Source organism: Aythya marila, assembly GCF_965140915.1.
Source record: "Aythya marila genome assembly, chromosome: 2".
NCBI classification, from domain to species: Eukaryota; Metazoa; Chordata; class Aves; order Anseriformes; family Anatidae; genus Aythya; species Aythya marila.
Window position 1 is genome coordinate 35,250,616 of NC_139043.1, and position 16,106 is coordinate 35,266,721.

At 44.6% G+C, this 16,106-nt stretch overlaps 1 protein-coding gene across 2 annotated transcripts in view; it reads left to right on the plus strand.

The window, feature by feature from the left end:
- The first annotated feature begins 1,123 nt into the window (after positions 1–1,123).
- The window catches only part of SNX10 (sorting nexin 10), a 38,594-nt gene continuing 23,611 nt past the window's right edge, over positions 1,124–16,106 (plus strand). Inside the window, exon 1 of one of the 2 annotated variants that reach the window (XM_082752795.1) lies at positions 1,124–1,225. The gene's annotated coding sequence lies outside the window, so the exon portion shown is untranslated. Of the gene's footprint in view, positions 1,226–15,351; positions 15,478–16,106 lie in introns of those variants that run through there. The other variant, XM_082752796.1, reaches the window with a different exon arrangement.

Sequence of the window (16,106 nt, forward strand, 5' to 3'; positions counted from 1 at the left end):
CTCAAAGGCCCTCTTTGTACTTTGTTTTTGCTTCCCTTTACAGCAGTAAACTGTATGTGAGCAGAGCTATTCTCTGTTAACAGAGGGCAGCTGCTCTGACACAGCCCCTGTCCAGTTCAGTAATCTTGGTTCTGCTCCAGAACAGAGGTCCAAATGAGTTGTATATTGGGACTGGCTGCTGAGCCATGCTAAGTCCCCAGACGTCCCTGGAAATTGGCATAGGCCAGAGGTGCACAGTGCTGCTCCAGCACCCAGGAGCGTCTTCCAGGACTGCCGATTCACAGGGAGGATGCTGCCTGCAGATCTGCTCTCCCTGCGCACATTGGGAAACATGTCCAGGAGCTCCAAGGCCTTCCCTGTGTTAGCAGGTGGAGGAACTGGTGAAAAAAAGAAAAGACATGTTTATCATTAGCAGCAAGAGACCAGCATTTCCTGATCCCCCTAGGCTCATTAGGGTAGCTTTTAGAAGCCAAATTGAGCTACCTTAAGCTCCTTTTTAGGAACCCAACTGCACTACCCAAGGACAGGCTATTGCAGAGATGGGGCATGAAGTCACAATGCTGTTTCCAGGCCCATCTCCAATATTTCACACAATATCAAGCATTAAAAAAATAAAATAAAGAAAGAACTCTTCAAACGATAACATCTAGCTCTCAAAGATGTGATCGGGGTGAAAAAAAAAAAAAAAAGTGAAACCCCCCAAAAATGATTGATATTTTGATTTCCTGAGGGAATAAACATTCAGGAGAGACTTCATTCCTCCTCAAAAAGATGTATATATATATATGTGTGTGTGTGTGTATAAAATTGGGTTTATCTGTCCTAATTACCATCACTTTTAACCCCTTAGCTAAAAGGCCCCCAGAGCACCTTTCTTTGCGCGCCCCACGCCGCAGCCCAGCTCCCGCAGGCCCCCTCTCCACGCCTGCGCAGGGAGCTCCCCGGCGGTCCCAATTTTACCTTTTTTTCGCTCATTTTCGGGGCGGGTGTCCCCGTCCCTGCCTCCTGCCGAGGGGACGGGCCCCAGGTGACGGCGGCGGCCGGGCGGGGACAGGGACAGGGCCGGGGGCCGGGCCCCGGTGCCGCTGACGTGCCAGGCACCGCCCGGCCTAGGGGCGGCTCCGGCTGCGGTGGCTGTGAAGACGGACACACGGACAGACAGACAGACAGACAGACCGACAGGCTGACGGACAGACCGACAGACCGACGGACAGACAGACCCAGGGTGCGTTACCGAGGCTTGCTGGCGGGGGGGGGGGGGGGGGGGTTCGCTGCGCCCCGAGGTGAGGGTGCAGCGCCGGGCAGCTGGGCGCTGTGTCATACAGATACTCTGTGCACGGAATTACGTGTTACATAAATATATGCTGTATGTATACGTATTAATGCATTATAATGCATTATAATGAATTTTTCATGCATCGTATTTCTCTTTGTGTTAATCCGGAGACGGCCTTGTTTTTACTCCTCATCGCGTGCTGCCGAAAGCGCTGAGGATTTGGGGGAGCGTGGGAAGCGAGCTGGTGGTGATATGCTTAAAACATCATAAAACCTGTAAAAGGAAGGAGGTGCCAACAGCAGCTTTTGTGCTGCTGGCTTCTGCCATGGGCAGGCAGCGGAGCTGGGCACGGTGACCTGCGGATGGAGGCATGGAGGGATGGGTGGCTGCTTCCTCGCTTCTCGTCCCGCACCCGCCGAGCTGGCCCGGCATCCTCACAGCCCCCCAGCTGTGTGACACTTCTGCTGTGGGACCGTGCTGGGGCTGTGCTGCCAAATTCTGATGGCACACAGAGCACAGAGTGGCACCATGGAGGGTTAGGGTCTGGCCCGTGCTCGGGATCCCCGCCTGGCCCACGGCCACGTCCCCGCTCGCCCCATGTCTGATCCCTTCCTTGGACATCGCGGGAGGGGAGCAGTGGCCTGGGTTTGTGTCTGCCACTTGTGTGTCAGATGGACAGGACCTCGGGGTAGAGGGGACATTCTTCCTGTACCTGTGGGGGGAAACTGAAACCGAAAGTAATGCAGGAAAAGCCTGAGTGACCCAAGCTGAACACACCATGCCGCAGAAAAACTGAAATACTGGTGTCTTCTAGGTGCAGAAGATGAGAGTAACACTTGTGATTTGAAATCCAGAAGCATGTTGCATATCATGGATATTTTATTCCTAGTCTATGCAGGATTTATCTTTAATTAATTTCAATTAGAAGATCTTATATCGGTGTATCGTACTTGTATGAACATACTTCTAAGGGCTTGTAGTATATGTGAGCTTTATTATAGACTACTATGACTCAAAATTTTATTTGCAGAAATAAAATGCTTCCTTTTTTTTTTTTTTTTTTAAAGCAGAAATATGTTCTGCAAATATTATTACTAAAGTACTAACAACATAACCTCTATGATGCTCTACTGTAATTAGAAGAAAGTAGCACCTAGAAGCCTTATTTATTTACTTGTGCCCTGTGGTAGAAGCGGCACAGACACAGGCAAACAGGCAGTCATTGGTCCCAAAGAATTTATGAAATAAAAGGAAAACAACAGACTTTAAACATAGACCAAAAAAAATATTTGTTTAATAAGATACCTCTTGATGTTCAGACAAGTGGAAAACCCATTATAAATTACATGGGTGTCATAGCTCCTATTTCATTTATGTCTGTTTATATGGCCTAACTGCAGTTATTTGCTGGGCTGCTGGAATTAATGATTAATGCCTCTTCACCACTGAAAAACAATATTTGCCAGCTAGCAGATACTCCTTCCTAAACTCAGGTGTTTTGTGACAGAACCTGCCGCAATAATTCTTACAGCTCCATAAGATAGTAATTGATTTCCATGCTGCATTTTTCTTTTTCTCATTTTTCTCTTTAAAGATGTGCTTATGCTTCAGTCAGTCAGGGTTAGCCCGGTAGAAAGCTGCAGCAGAACCACCACAGTGTTTGATGAAACGTTGCCTGGATCCCATCCCGGCAGCCCTTCAGGTTCTGTTTTTCCCCCATTCCCTGCCTCGCAGGCAGAGCTGGGTAAACATTGCCCTTACTCTTCAAGGCCTCTCTCTTTGACCTTTCATACACTTAGAAGTTGTTTTCAGTTGTGCGTTTCCATGTTAGCTAATGAAGAGCAGCTCTTCTCAAGGCAGCACCTGGACACAGCTCTGTACATCCACTTGCAGCACAGGGGCAGTGCTGGGGTCTGAAACCAGCAGAGCAGTGCTCAGCTGCAGGCTCCGAGCGCTCTGGGGTCTCCTTTCTGAAGCAATGTGCGGTATAGAGCAAAAACCTCTTGGCTGTTTGCTCAAACAGAATATTTCTCAGGCACGGGAAGGGATGGAGCACTGAATCATCAGCTGATAAAAACGTGATGTGAATGCTCTTGGAGAACTGTCACCATCCAGCAGGGACCGGTGACATGGTGTAAGGTAGTAGCACTGTGTGGGTGAGGACCAGATCATAGTAAGGGCAAAGGTGACGTTCCTAGACACTTCTACACAGCTCATGCTGCTGCTGCACGTGACACTCTTAAAAAACAGCTTTTCCTACCCAGAGAGGATCATGGCAGGTGCTGCTTTGAAGTTTCCTGCGTCCTGTTCCCAGCTGAGCAACCCTGCAGCACTTCTTGCTGCTTCCCTCCTTTCCCCTGCTGCCTATTCCCCCTGCACACAGCATCATTCCTGCTCACCCAAGGGCTGCACCTGCCCTGCCAAATATGCTTGCTTCACCTGTTATTCTGCTATTCCTCTTATCGTGTGCAATAAAACATTCCTGTCAAGAGCATTGGTATAAAAGTCGGGCACTTCTGACAGGAAAGAGCTGAATCATGCTTGCAGCCCCATTTCAGTCAATTTTTGCTCAGTACTTTTCCCCATTACCATAATTTCAGGCAACTGAAACCTTTGCTTTTATAATTCGGTTTTATAATTTATTCATATGAAAGAAGGAAACACTTCTCTGGCATTTTGTGTGTGTGTGTGTTTTTCTTTTTTTTTGGTGGTGATGGTGTTTTGTTTTGTTATTTTTAAAATTTAATCCCAAAGAAGGCACTGAGCATCTGCTCAGCAGCACGGACTGCTGGAGGAAGCTTTCCTTGCCTCCTGGGAGTTGACAGGTAGGATAGGAAAGGTGACAAATGCAGTGCATCATGTCTCTGCAATGTATCACATGGATCTTACTTCCATGCATGTGGTGCGTAGAATGCATAGGCTTTTGTTTTTTGTAAACAGATAAATGCAGGATCTGGTTAATTTAGGATATTGTGATTATTTTTCCGCTTGTTAGACATTTTGTATCTTTTTATTATCTAAAGAAACTAACTCAGCAACTTGTTTTATTTTTCTGTTACTAAAAATACTAAGAGGAAAGCACAGCTTTGTGTCCTCTAAGAATTTTCTGACTTGTTGGCGGAATAACTCTTGGGGTAGAGCAGCAAATCATGCTGTATTTGCTTGTTCTTAAAAACAAACAAACAAAAACATAGTTAAAGAGAACTACATGTACAAGTATGATGCATGCTATTTGGCACCGGGCCTGTGTATTTGTAATATTACTTGCTAAATCTGCACAGTGTTTAAGAATAGAAATGCTTTTAATGAGCTTTCCCCGGCTTGGAACAAAAAAAAAAACAAACCACCCCCTTGATTAATTTATATGGTTATGAAACATTCACGATTTGCATACAGAGAGACATTGGGAAACAGGGAAGCAAAAATAAAAGCTTGTCATCTCGGTAGTGTCTGCATGAGTGGTCACAGCACTTGAGCACAAAGGCTGTCACCATGCTCTGCTCCTCAGCAGAAGCTCCAACATGTTCACAGCCGTGGTCAGCGGCTCTTTGGGCTTTTGAAGTCAAGCCCCTGCAGGAGGGGAAGAACAAGAGGAGGGACTGCAGAGAGACCTCAGAGCCAAGACCCCCTGCGACAGTCCAAGCACAGAGACTGAGCCTCGTGGTGGGAGAGGCTGCAGTGTGTAGGGATCTTCATGCACGTGGCACCACATTGCCTTGACACAGGTGACTGGGGCCATTCAGGGGCTGTCCAGGGGGACCCAGATGTCTGTATGAGGCTGGTGTCATGACACTTGACCAGCAGCTGGTCCACCTTTTTCTTGGGCAGCAGCTGAAGAGTAAGTACAATATCTAGTGAGCATCCACAAAGACACTGAACACTATATTATATATATACATATATTTAGGTATCCAAATCCTACTTGTCTGGGTTTCTGCAGGACAGGGGGATTGTTGGGAGACTTAAGAGAACAAAATACAAGAAAAACATTGCAAACGGTCCTGTACTTCCCACCATGTTACTTGAATGATTCTCATTCAACTTAGAGAACTTCAAAATGATATTTCTCTTCTTGAGGTCTAATTAGTGGTAAGTCTTCACAGAAACCTTAAGTGCCTGAAGGGTTTCTGGTCCCAGAGGAGGTTTTCTAGTCCCAGAAAGCAATTTCCTCTTGGCCTTTGCTGGTCATGTTCTCCACAGAGTGTGTGCTAAAGAAGCCAGTAGCCCGTGCTCTGTCTGCCAACCTCTTTGCTTACACTGTGCTCGCTTCCAGCTCTATGCACTCCTTCACTACTTGGGGGATGGTTGTGTAAATAATATCAATCCTTGCTTGTTCTCTTCTACCAAAAGCCTGTCTTTGAACAGGTTTTGTCTTGGGGTTGGTGTCATGCAGGTTGGTGTCTGTGGGCTGGCAGGGTTTGCTGGCTGCTGGCCCTTCAGCACAGGTTATTTCAGATGCCTCCCTCAGGACGTGACCCAGGAGAGGTACATTCATCGGTAGACCTGAACCTTGCTCAGACCTTTACTCAGCATGACCCTGTGGGTCTGGCCCAAGAGGAAGGGCTCAATCACTTTGAAAGGCATTTCTTTTTGCTCCAATAACTTTGTGAAAGCAGTGTTTGTGACTGACACGATGGATTGCCACAGAGTGCTTCGGCAGGGTGCAAGTTGACTAGTTTCATTTGTTTAAGAACAAATAAGCTAAGAATGATTTTGTTACTGCAACTGTTGTATTTAGAAAGAGAATGCAGTTTGCTTTTGGCGTTGGCTTTTTGTGCCGAGTGGTATGAAGAAATTCCCGTTCCCTGGTGTTTAAAGGTCTTGTGGCTTGAGAAAATTACTCCTCGCTCTCCCTTTCTTCTCTGCCGGAGAGTTGTCTTGCAAGACACACTCACTCAGAGGTATTTTGTACTTCATGGCAGAACAGGTGCCTTTCTCCTTCCTACAACAAAGCCTCCATTTTGCTGCCGAGACGAGGAGGAGCAGCACACCCTGACCCTCCTGTCAGCAGGCTCCTGGCGTTCACGTTCCTGCCCCTCCTTTCCCCCGGGGCCTAGCTGCTGGCCTACCTTGCCGCAGCAGTCACAGGGTTATAACTCGGGGCACTCCATTAGCCTCGCCATTTTAATTGCATAATGGGGCCGTGTGGGTTTGGGTTAGTCATGACTTTGGTACCCGTTTGACGAGATCTTCAGCCGCCTTCCTAGAGGGTTAGGCTTTGTTTCCCCAGGAGCGGTGTGCTTCTTCCCAGAAGAAATTAAATTCTACTCAGGAGGCATTCAGAAGCAAGGCTAGAAGTTGCGTGCTAGGGTTTGTTTACAGGGAGAAGGGAAATAGCTACGAAATACGTAGCTGTGGGCCTCGTGTGCTGTGGAGCATTCTGGTAATACCAGAGCCCGTGACACACTGGGCATCCACACATATAAACAGTCCCATCAGTGTGCGGTGTCATTGCGATCATACTCACACTGAGAACAGCCAGATAGCCTCATCTCTCGTGGTGTGGAGGAGCACAGCCCAAAGTGCCCTGATGTGTATCCAGATGTGAAATATTAAGGCCTGCATGTGATGACTGGGACACAAGTTGTTCTGCTGCCTGAGGATTTAAGGCTTCCTTACATTTGGTGGGTCACAGTGAGGACTGGTCGCTGCGTAGCTGTGTGGGGCTGAATCAGCAGGGCTGGTGGGCAGCCAGGAGGGGAAACTCGGGGTAAGATCAAAGCCCCTTGTCTCCCATCTGTAAAGGTGGGGGCTGCCGTGAAGATGATGGGGAAAGCAACCGGGTGGCTGGCTTACGTGGTCCTTCCACCTCCCAGACTGTGACAGTGGTTTGAGGCAGTAAGATCCAAGAGTCACAGGTTTTATAGCCAAAATGCCCCTTTGGGGGATTTAATGGAGAACTGCTTGACACAAATCCTTGCACAGAAACTAAGCCTTCTGACTAACCTTCTGACTGCTGTTTCACTAGTAATCACAGGTGGATTTGGAAGGAAGATCTCTTTGGCCTGCTGGCGAGGAAGAGAGCAGCTAGCCCTCTCAATGTGTTACACTATAGTATATGGGTAAAAGCAATGGTTTTACATGGTTTCAAAATTGATTCTTCCATGTTCTCCAGGCTCTTCAGAGCTGGGGAACTCCTTATCCAAGGCAAGCTTTTTGGGTTAAATATTTTTTATTCTACTAACAAGTCTGCTTGGAAAAAATGCAGCTTTGGCATTTACAATCCCAGCAGTTTAACTGACTATGAAACCAGGAGTTTATTTATTTGTTCTGTTTCTCCGGGTATATGTCCAACCTCTCATAAAAGATCCTGCCTCTGCTTATAGCACTCTCTTGCCAATGTTCTTAAATGATGACAATGATGACCACTAGCATGTTTCTGGACATAGCAGAATTATTTTGACCAACCGAGGATCACCAGACCTTCCGTAGTTATAACCTGGGTGCTGACCGGCTTGCCCTAACCATCTGAGCTGTGAGTCTGCAGGCAGTGTGGAAAATGATAACGGGTTTCGGTGTATCTGATACCCATTGACTGGATTTTTAGCAAAGTTTAATTCTGAGGAGTGCTGTTATTTCCATGGCTGTTAGCCATAGCAGCCTGATTGCATCAGTTATTCAGGAAAGCTTCTGGTGGTGATGGGTTAGGATGGATACCCCCTCATCCAAAGAGGATTCCTCTACTCTTTTCCATCTACAGCAGACGTGTGGCTGCTGCTGCCCGTTTTGGACCTTTCTGTAGCTGAGTTGCTTTGGTTGCTGTTCGGTTTTGAGATGTGTGTTTAAACAGTGACCCTGAGCTGAAGCCATTGTTCCCACAGCATCCTCACCTTTCTTCGGGGCAGCAGAGCTGGGGAGGAGCTCATGGGTGTTGGCAACTGCTAGCAGCCACCAGACGGATGCTTATTGAGGATTTGCCAGTAAGACCATGAACTGGGACTTCAGATATGTCCAAACGCACAAACCAGGCTACAGCTTATTTAACTAAAGGTGTGATTATGTAAATTGACACTGTTGTTCCAGTTTAAGAGACCTTTTTCCATCCACAGAGGGAAATCTGGCCATATATGCAAACAGGACTGATTGCAGAGTTGAATGGGTGTAATAACCGTGTTATCTGTGTTTGTCATTTCTCCTGTTCTTCTCTCTTAGCTCCTGCAAGGAGTTTCCCATACTAGAAGACTTCTTCCTATGCTGATAGTTGGCCAGGGGCTGATGCCAACCTTGTGAGGTCATAGTGTAACAGTGGTAAGAACTGTAATTGAGGTGAATGTACCCCAAATGACATAGTAATATTTAGTAGGCACGTAGAAATGAAAAGCAGAAAATCCAGTGGTAATGGATGAATCACTGATTTTCAGTCTGAATTTCTTTTTTATCGGGCATTCTCATGAATAACTTGTCCTGCCAAATGCTGTTTGCTCCTCAGAACTGTCTGCTTCAGTAATGAGTAAAATTATTTAAAAGCTATTTGCTTCCAAAACATAGTTTTCATGCAGCAAAAGGCTAACAGAGTTAGAGATAGAGAACAAAGCCTGTTCAACAAGCAAGCTGCCCAGCTGAATTCACCTTCAATATGTTATTAAATAGTTAACTATGAGTAAATCTAGCTGACAAACTAGTGCAATGTACGAGTGCAGCAACACGGATGCAACACAACTAAATTTTTGCAGTAGTGATGGACCATCCTGATGAGCTCTTCAGTGGAAGAGAGCGTGCATGAGTTGCCCCTGTGTTAGGGACTGCTCACATGTAGGACATCCAGATGGATCATTGTAATGATCTCTTAAGGGCTCGGTCATCTTAAAGACCTAAGAAACACAGCATTTTGAACAGACCTGATCAAAATGCTTGGTGAACTTGCTATATTGGCTGAGTATGTATCTTCCCCGCTGCTTTGAGCTGCAGTTATTGAGACTGTTCAGGATTGATTTGTCTTGGGGAATAATTACTTAACTGATAATTTTATTTTTGACTCTATCTGTGCTCTCACACGTCCATCTCACCAGGTGCACATGATTAGATTGGTAGTTTTTATGCTGTGGTTGCAACCAGGACTGTCACTTGTGCTTCACTTTCTTCTTTAGGGACAAGAACAAACACCACCACTTCCTACATGTGACCAGGTTGTGCTTCACAAAAATAACGGTTTTGTTAGAATAAGGAAATCCCCAGCAGGAAGAAAGCCAACACAAGACATGTTGTGATATCTATCAGCAATTTAAGCAGCAAGAGAGCTTGACAGTAGAGAAAAATCATATGATAAGTTAAAAGCATTTAAAATAAGCAAAAATGAGAAATTTCTGCCACGTGACATTCAAAATGTTACAAGGAGTGAGTCAGGAAATAAAGGGTCAGGTGATGTCAGCATTTGCATTTCTGAGACAAAAAGAAATGTTGCAATAAGCCTTTGTTGTGTTTGCTGATTTCTGTTGTGCTTATTCAGCAGTAAAGCTTCTATCAACCCATCTTTCCTTTGGTAAGTAAAACTTAGCTATTACAGAGTGATACCTTGGGGAAGATGATATTTTTAGGGTAGTTTAATTTGCTTTGATGATATAAAATATTTAATTCCTATAAGAAACATGAAGTTCTGGAAGGAAGCAAACCATACATTCTCTGAACAGAGACCCTTTTCCAGAAGCAGCATTTAAGATTTTACGAGAGACAATTTTAATCAGTGTTCTGGAGTCCTGATATTTCAGCATCTATCAGTTTTTCTTAGTTTGTAGAAAAGGGATATGCAAAGTTCCCTAAAGCAAGGATATTTATTAAGAATTTATCCTGAAGGTCACCGACACTTCTATTCGGACTGCCTCATCTATGACTGGCAGTCTGAAAACACCCCAGCAACAAACCCTACTATTTGTCACGCTGCAGAATCATGTAGTGTAGTTTAAGCTTTTTATTACACACTACTTACTACACACTTCCCATATCTTTGGGAAGAGTTACAAAGGTAGGCCAACGTGGCAGACCAGCTTGATATGCTGCCCAGAGAGCACAGGAGTCTGAGCTGAAGGAGAATTTTGAGCAGTCCCCACACAGTTTCTGGAAATCGTGACAAACATCAGCCCTGAGTAATAACTAGTTACCGAGATGAAGACTGGCACATACTGTCCTGTCAAGGTCTTTCCCCACAATTTCCCCTCTCTAGTCATTGCCTAAATCTGAATCTGCCAGAGTTATCCTTATCAGTATTTTCTAATGGGAGAAAAACGATGTAAAACTTGTTCTGGGATCAGCAACCCACTGAAGCTGCAGAATATGTGTGAAGTCCTTTGGGTGAGCTGCAATAATACGTCTGCAATTAGAGACTAATAGGAATAGGAGAGTGAAGAAACCCAATGCCTCCATGTACTGTGAATGCTTTTCTTGGTACTTCTTCCTTGTTTATCTTTAAGCTCTTAGAAGCTCCAAAGAGGCTTGACGTGTGAGTCATTTTGCTGTCCAGCAGTATGTTATTAAGCTCATGCAGTTCAAAGTGTGCTATAATATTACAGAAACTGGATATCGGTGACCTACACCTGACACTGTAATCCACGTTGTGTATTTATTGTGGAGGGTGAAGGGGAAATTGGTACATTTGGCTAATTACTTGATTCTCAAGTTTCTCCTGAATGAATGAAAATTTCTTTCATAATTGTTTTTTTAAATGGATCAAATTCATTCTCTGGATTAAACAGGTCTTAAGAGCTGGGAAGATTGCAGCACAACAGAGAAAATGGCAGCATAGTATTTAAAGAGGAGTTGTCTTCTACCTGGTGGCCGTAAACGAGCAACCAAATGGAGTGAAATCCTGTAGGGGAAGACCAGTTAACTAAGCGTCTTGACAGTGACAGCTGGAGGTCAGAATTTGAAGCACAGCCACAAAGGCATGATTTTTGGAAGTGCGTATTTTTATAGTGTTGTGGTTGGAGGGAAGGCCTACAAATTCTGCTGGTGATTCGGAAAGCTCTTGATCTTTTAAAAGCTCTTTAGATGATGTCCGTGTGTCCTGCTCAGCAATGAAGTGACTGCTGCTTCTGTGGTGCCACACTAGTGCAGTGGGTACTTTTAGCCTGGGACATGAGTTGGATTTGCTGGAGGGGTATTGAATTTTTGTGGACATTGCTAAGCAGTCTGCAGACATCTGAGCGCTGTGCAGAATTAAAATAAAATGCTTATGTTTTTCATACGTTTTTCACTTCTAACAAGCAGACCTTTAACAGTGGTTTGCAGGAGGATGGTGAAGCAGGTAACTAGCATGGTTTATGAAAGGAAGAAGGATGTGCCATGACCTGAACAACCCAAGGTTACGGTCTTCACCCTCCTGTGTATGCACTTTGTGCAGAGGAGAGCTCATGACTCCTCACCTGAATGTTGTCAGATTGACCCCAGGTATTAAACTGGCTGGACCAGGTGAGCTAGAGGGTGTCTGCTCACTCTGGGTTAGCCTGAGTACCCGGGGAACAGCTTTAGAGTAGGATGCAGAGGAGGTGAAACTGGCTGCAACACAGGGTGCTGGTGGTGGGCACACCTGCCTCTTGTAACACACTTAAAAGCTAAAAAATGCCAACGTGACAGTGCTGAAAAATGAAGATAGCTGTTTTATGGCTGGATGGTTTTGCATGTCAGCTGGGCTGCCTTGCTAGGTGTGCTGAGATTGCTAACTTCAGCCCATGACCAGAGCCACTGCTGCCTGTCCATAGCTTGTATCCCTCCTGGGCTCCCGCAGCACTTTGGCTGTGAACCATCCAGTTCGGTCTGGAGCAAAGGGCTAGTCCGGGGCTGGGGTTTTCAGCTGATACGACTTGTGGTGCTTTACTGATGCACACTCGTGCTCTGAAAATGGAGCCCCCTGCTCTTCCAGAAATGTTTGTACTTCTGATGTGTGTTGCTGATTCCCATCAATGAGAGCAGTAGTTCTGTGATGATGATGACCTTGTACTCAAATCCTGTAAATGCCAGGCTATGCAATGATGTGGCCATCACAAAATGTTACTTTTTTATGTATTAGCATATGCTACCTTCACACAGTTTTCAGAATATTTTCTCCAAAACTAGGAAATAAGCAGTCAAAAGTTTCTTTTTCTTATCCTCTGAGGCTCCACCACAAGTCACCAACTAAGTTGCTGCTGGACTAGGAGGACATTTCAGTTGGTAAATACAGTATAGCTGTTGTTATATTTGTTCTATAAACAGGTTAATGTTGCTTTCTGCTGCTTGTTATCCTTTAATCTGAAACAGCTATAGCAACCTTCTTCGATATGGTCATTTCTATATGGCTGAGTCTTCTGCAAATCCAGCCCATTCTCCCCAGGAGAAATCTGCATTATCCTATTCTAAGCCTAAGTGCTACTTACACTTTAGCATGGAAGTATTTCAGTTTATTACGGTTACTGATAAACTCTCCAGAGCTAGCATCTTTCTTTATTACAGCTCTATTCTTCATGTCTTTCCCTTTCTTTCCCCCATCACCTGCATGTTTATTTTCCTTACAAATCCAGATGGATGACATACCTTTTGGGAACAAGACCTAAAATGTGGGAAAGATCTTTATGCATTTAAGGATTTAATTGTGATCTCTCTCTTGGTCACCTGAAGCCTTGAAAGCAAGTTTCATTTGATACTGGTGACAGAACAACCTTGGAAGTGCAGCTGAGGACTTTGCCTGCAATTGGATAGGACTTTCGGTCATGACCAAGGCCTAAAAATAAATCACTCTTCCCTCCTAAAGCTTGAGGGCGGATATTTAGCTGTATTTTTAGAGATAACCAAAGGTGGGTGGCTGAGTGGATGGATGGATGGGTAGTTCTTGAGCTGAAGATCAACACTGGCTACGTGCCATTACCGGGCAATCCCAGAGCAGACAAACGTGCTGCCTGTGCCACTACCTAGCAATGGGCTGGTGGTGAAACCTCAGTGCAATGAAACACAGCTGCTAGCGAGGCAGCCGGGAGGGCTGTGCTCACTTATGAGCTTGGAGACCCCAGTCCCCAGTCTGAATCAGCTCCCGAGGCTGAGAGCCCCAGGTGCCCCTTGCTCGGCTTCGTTTGCGCTGGTCTCATGGCTCTGTCATTTACTTTGCCTCTTGCTTGAGTTTTAATCTTTCATTCTGGGAATGTGGGCGAGAAGTTACTTCCTCCTGTGAGAGGAGGAAGATGAAAGGGTATTCCTCAGTAATATAGTTTCTTTTAATTTAGATATTAAAATATAAAAGCAACTCTAATATACGACATGATGTATAATACTTAATAGTACTTAGGTATTATCCCTAAGAAAAACACCGAGGCACTTGTTTTGTTTTGTTCCTGGTGTTTGTGTAGTGTTTTTTCTTTTTTTCCTTTCTCCTACAGGCAAACCATCCTACCCAACCTTATCGCTTTTGGGTTGTTGGTGTTGGCAGTTGTGAAGCCGTTCCCTGGGAGTTTCTTTGGTTATGCAATTAAGGGCTGTCAAAAACATGCACTGATAGGAACAGGTGTTACATTAAGTCTATGAAACTAAGCAGTAATAATAATAATAATAAAAGTAGATCAGAAACAGAAGAAAAACTTACTCAAAGTGACATTTTTTTTTCCAGTCACAGTACAAATGTTTATCAAAACCATACCTACCGTTGACTTTTTTGATTCTTTTTTTTGCAGGACTGGTTCTTTTCTCTGCTCATGGAATTTTTGTGAGTAAAAAGACCAGCAATCTTCTGCTTGTCTTTTGAAAGCTACTTCTCTCCATCACTGGTATTTTGGGTAGGGTTTTTCTGTAGCCAGACACATCTTAAGCGGACAGTTGGACTGTTCTGCTTCACCAACTTCTACTTACGCTAAAGAAGTCCTAAAATACCAGTCATGCTATCCAACCAAATACTTAATTCAGTAGGTTTTAAACTGCCTGCAGGGTGATTGGGGTGATCTTGGACTTGCTGAAGTCAGTGTAATTAAAAAAAATGCAGCTTTGATGGGCTTGATGAGGTTAATCCCAGTGGAAGTTGCTATGTTGGCAGCCAGCCTGCCTGTAGCATGTGCAATGGAAGATGCATTTTGCTGTTCCAATATACACATTTTTAAAAGCTGTGAATGAGGTTTTGTATTTCTTTCCTAAAGCAAGAGAATCTTTGCTATTAAATTAGCTAAGGGTAATATTTGCAGTGCAGCAGCTTAGAAAGTTTCTTCCCTTCTGCATCCAGTTTCTTGGTTTGTCGTAGGTTCTTGTCTGCTCAGACAACGTATCTGCATGTACAGCCAAGTACCAGGGTGTGCTTCTGCTTCCTCTAATTCAGTTTTTCAGATTGCTTGATGAAAAAATGATGTGTTCTAAATATTTTAGGAAGCTTTTTTGGTGGTGCAATGCTAACTTTAGCCATTAAATATTTAGAATTGCAGTGGCTGTTTGCATTTTAAACTCTTCTTTCTAACCAGCACCAGCCCGTGACTTGGTCATTAGGAAGGAGAAGGCAAAACCCAATGTGTTATTTCAGCCCAGTCATTTACTAACAGTGTCAGGAATGAGCTATTTGGGGCTTGCATAATTACTTGCTTAAATCAGTTAAGAGACTGAAGAGAAAGAGGCTGCAGAATCTGACAGAATAAAAATATATAACTGGGAAAAAAATGAGTTGCCTTAAAAAAAAAATACATTTTGGGGGGGGGGGAGGGAGGGGTAGAACCCAAAAAAAGTTATTTTTTTAATTTTATTTGGTTTAGGTAACAGGCAGAAGCAGCCCTTCCTCTGGTGACAGCCTGAGGCCTGCACAGTGCTCTCCATGCCGTGGGCCGAAGGAAAGCTCCAATACCTCTGTGTTCGTAACAATAAATGATGAGCCAAGTTCTTGTGGCCTGGTTCAGCTGTTTTGTGCCACTTAGCCATGCCAGATAGCTGAATATCTAACTTGATTACTTTCCTGAAGGGCCCTTGTCATGTTTGGCACTGCCAGCAAGTGTCAGGGTGCTCTTCTGCACCTCCTGCCCAGAGTGTTGCCATCACCCTGCAGATTAGTTAAGCATAAAGCCATGGAGAAAAAAAAAAAAAAAAAAAAAAAAAAAAAAAAAAAAAAAAAAAAAAAAAAAAGGGGAGTTTTTAGTATGGTTCCCTGTGTTTTTATCAGTGAAGTTCCAACTACAGAAGTCAAAGAGCAGAAATAAACTGGTGGCCTCACCTTTATGGAGATGGGAGCTGTGCTGGTGGCACCCTTTCTGAAGTCTGACGTATGGACATTTGGAGTGAGAATATCCTTTTTTTTTTGGTTATAACTGAGCCTACAGAAATCTGACAAAGATGTGTTTGTTTCAAAAAATAAATAAATTGTAAGGCCAGGAAACTGAGTGTGCATATGTTTGTATTTTGTTAACGTAGGTAGAGTTGTGTTTTGACAGCTAGGTGTGTTTCTAAGAGGCATTGAGCTGGGCTTCACCTAAATACGTAATTATGCAATAATTTGTGCGTTTCCAAGCTCTGTACAGCTAAGCCTAAACCTCCTGTATCTCCCCTATTCACAAGTAGACGTTTGTGTAAGAAAGCTGCAAGTTCACCTTTCACAATAAGAGGGTTTTGCTCAGCTGCCCTGGGTTGAGGTTTACCTGCCCGGTGCGTTCCCAGAGGGGAGCTGTGCTCTGGTGGTGCAGGAGGAGGAGGAGGGAAGCTTTTGGGTGTGTTTGGTTTGGAAAGGGGAAGCTGGCATTTAAAAGCTGATGAGGAAATTGCACAATTTTGTAGCTGGGGGGGGGGGGCAGTGGATGTGTTACCTGAGGATGACTGGGTGGCACGTGGGAGAGGTAAAGGGGAATGGCAAAATGCAAATCCTTTCCCCCATGGCCATTGTATTTACACAGGAGGTGTGTATGCAAACCAG